The following is a 3,890-nucleotide window of genomic DNA, read 5'->3' as shown; positions in this document are numbered from 1 at the left end:
GCACCTACTCTAGACAGAACACTTGGATAAGTGCTGGGAGATGTACAATGACATGATCTCTGCCTTCTCTAGGACACAGTCTAGTTTAAGAAACAAACAGAGATAACTATAATATGGACTTTTATCTCCCATTGTAACAGAAACTTCTTGCAAGTAGAGATTACTTCATTTCTTAAAGTTGCAACCCCAATATGTAACATAACGCCAGGCATTTAAAATAGTAGTGCCAAATAAGCAATTATGCATTGATAATGTTGACTAACAAATAATAAAGAATTGATTGACAAGACAAAATAATGAGGTGAGAAATTTTCAGAGCCAAATACCATATGAAATAAGAAAGGAAAGAAATGATTGGAGTAGAGGAGCTTAAAGGAAGATTTCATGAAGAAGGCTAAGTTAACTTGGGCTCTAATAGATACGCAGGAATTCATGAGGCAAAAAGGAAGACAGAACATTCCAGATAAAAGGATCAGAGTGATAAAATGAAGACAGACAAGCTGGGCATGTTAGAGTTAGTATGTTCTGGTTGGAGGATAGAGATATAAAAGGAGAGAAATTTGAGCTATGAGGAGAAATATATGGTAGCCCTTCGAAGATTATTTATGATTACATATGCCCTTCTTCCTCCTCTTCCCACCCTAGTCTTCCCTCTGGCAAAATGAAGTTTTCCCCTTAAAACAGCTATTCCTTCAATGTGTTTATTTCAACTTGTCTTGGGAGAAAAATCAGTGCCTTGATAGAAGAAACAGTTTCATTTTTTTTCTTTGTATCCTCAGATCCTAACAGAATATCCATCAAACATCTATTGTTGTTCAGTCATTTCAATCATGGCTGATTCCTTGTAACCTCTTTTGGGAGTTTCTTTGCAAAGATACTGGTTTTCCATTTCCTTCTCCAGATTATTTTACAGATGAAAAAACTGAGGCAAACAGATTTAAGTGACTTGCCTAGAGTCATTCAGCTAAGGTCAGATTTGAACTCATGAAGATCTGTCTTCCTGACTCCAAGCTCCATTGCACCACTTATCTGCCCTGTCATGCAGAAGGTGCTTTATAAATGCTGTTTAAGTGATAGATTGAGTGAAATGGGCAACCTAAAAACAGCTTTTGCTAGTAGAGAGTGAAGTTGATCTAAAACTGACTGTGAATAGTTAAATTTAAAACAAATGGACAAAACAAAATCCAAATTCTCAGCAAATATGGGGAAGACATATCTCACTTGATGACTCTTCATAATATATTCTTAAAAGTTATGCCTATAGAGCATGAGCTTCATTATATTCAATCAAACATGAAAGTTTGAGTACAGTTTATATCTACTATCTGAGGCCCAGATTAACTAGTTTCAAAGATCCTCAGCCACAGAAGTGACCGGCAGATCATGGAATTTTTTCCTTTCTTTCTCTTTTTTTTGGCCACAGCAATTTGTGTGTGGGTTTCTATCTGCATTTGTAAAAGTAATATCCCTACACTTATGAAATAACAAATCTTCTGAAGTACAAAAGTACTTTTCTGGCTCCTCTTAAATGTTATAATATAGGTGATAGTTTGTTATCGTTGCATATAATTCAAGGATAGGTAAACATACATTTTCCCTTCTTCACCAACATACCCCTCCAATCTGGGCTAGAGAGTAGGAGGGTCCTCCCAGGCCGATTCAATCACATCTAAAACCTGATAAATTTTTTCTTAAAAAATATTTTTTTAAAATATTGAAAAAAATTACATTTTCCTAAAAATAAATATTTTGTCCAGAAAGTATGCTGAATATTGATGTTGACTCGTGTGATACTTCCAATAGCCTCACTAACAAAAATCTGTATGATGTGTGTGTTTGTTAATACAAATGAAAGAAAAAAAGAAACAGTCTCAGTATGCTGCATTTGTAACTTGTTATAAGGAGTTGACCCAAGTCATATACACTATCTTTTACCTGCAAGAATAGAATTCAAGAGTCTCCAAATATGATTAAAGATTTAGAGATTAATATATTAGAATTAATGGATCTAGAAAATTTGAGGTTATTGAAAGTAAGGTTGAAGGGAGCATTCTTCATTTCTGTAGCATTCTTATGTTAGATTAAAAATAAAACAAGTTGAAGCCTACCATTTGGATTATGGCTAAACAAACTATGATACTTTATTCTAGTACAATATTCTTTAATATATGTAAACATTTCTGGGGGGGTTATTGCTCTGAAACATTGCTGGAGTGTTCAAATTATTACATACTACTTCCTTCTGTTGAGATGAATTACTGATAACTTCCATTAATTGGTCCTAATTCTGCCATTTTGAACAAAACAAAATATCTACTCAGTCTTCTATATAATGGCTCTTCAGATATCTAAAGATAGATCTCTTTCCATCATTTCCCAAATAGTGTCTTATTCAGGCTAAGTATTTCTATTTCCTTGGTTCATTCCTCATATGAAATGGTTTCTAGACCCCTTACCATTCCATTTAGCCTTATTGAATATTACTTTAGTTCATCAATGTTCCTTTGGGGCATTTTGCTCTAGCCCTTTAATCATGTCAATTTAATAGTAAAAATGTCTGTTTAGTAATATATTTTATATTTTAGAATTTTGCTGTTAATTGGCATCAATCTTATTGGTCTTTAGTTCCCAGAATTATATTTTCCCTTTTGTGAAAATTGGAATATTTTACTTTCCTAGCATACTGGTATTTTTCTCTATGTTTTCTCCCCAAAGGAAAAGAGTAGTTGTTCTTTAATCACACCTGCAAGTTCTTTCAGTGGCATAGAATATAAAAATATGTTGGGCCCTGGAGCTCTGAACTCTTTTAGAATGGCTTGGTGCTTCATCATTTTGCCCATATCAGATTTCAACTCCTCTTTCTATTTCTATTTTTTTAAACCCTTACCTTCTGTCTTGGAGCCAATACTGTGTATTGGCTCCAAGGCAGAAGAGTGGTAAGGGCTGGGCAATAGGGGTCAAGTGACTTGCCCAGGGTCACACAACTGGGAAGTGTCTGAGGCCAGATTTGAACCTAGGACCTCCCGCCTCTAGGCCTGACTCTCAATCCACTTAGCCACCCAGCTGCCCCCTTTATATTTCTTTTAATGCCGTTTGGTAAGTAACTATTAAGTGTCTACTATATGAAGAGAATTGCATTAAGATCTGGAAACATAAAAATAAAGCAAAATAAATCCCTACCCTCAAGAAGTTTGCATTTGACTGGAGAGACTATTCAAATAGAATAATCAAATATATATGCATATATATATGTACATATATATAATTTTAGTTTCTCATAGTTTTAATGCAAAACTAGCAATACAATAAAAGAGTACATAATATAGCAGATAACATGGTTCAAGAGTAAGAAAGAAGAGAAGGCAAAAAATCCCTGTAAGAAAAGGGCTCCTAAATTCAGCTTTCAAGGAAACCATGACTGATAAGAAAATTGAAAATTCTCCTTCAGGCATAGGAGATATCCTATTTATGGTGGCCCTGAGATAGGTTATAGGGTCCTGAGTTCAAGAAACTATAAGTAGACCAGTTTAAATATGAGAGTATATAAGAGAAAATAATGTGAAATAATCCTGGAAAGGTGAGTCAAAGCCAAATATTTAAGAACAAAACAACCTGAGGAGTTTATATTTTGTTCAAGAAGTTGGAGAAAACCATTTCAGTTTCTTGGGAAGGGAAGGAACATGGTAAAACTTGTGCTTTAGAAAGATAATATTGTTAGTTGTTTGGATTATGGATACATTATAGAAGAGGACTAGGTAAAGTGAGTCTGTTGGGAGTTGGTTACAATAATCTAGGTGAGAGGCCATTTAGGTCTTGCCTGAGTATTCTGCCATAAGTAGAAAGAAAGGGAACAAAAATAACATATGTTGTAGGGATATGGCCAAAAAAAC

Source organism: Monodelphis domestica, chromosome 4, assembly GCF_027887165.1.
Source record: "Monodelphis domestica isolate mMonDom1 chromosome 4, mMonDom1.pri, whole genome shotgun sequence".
NCBI classification, from domain to species: domain Eukaryota; kingdom Metazoa; phylum Chordata; class Mammalia; order Didelphimorphia; family Didelphidae; genus Monodelphis; species Monodelphis domestica.
This window is presented reverse-complemented; position numbering follows the sequence as displayed.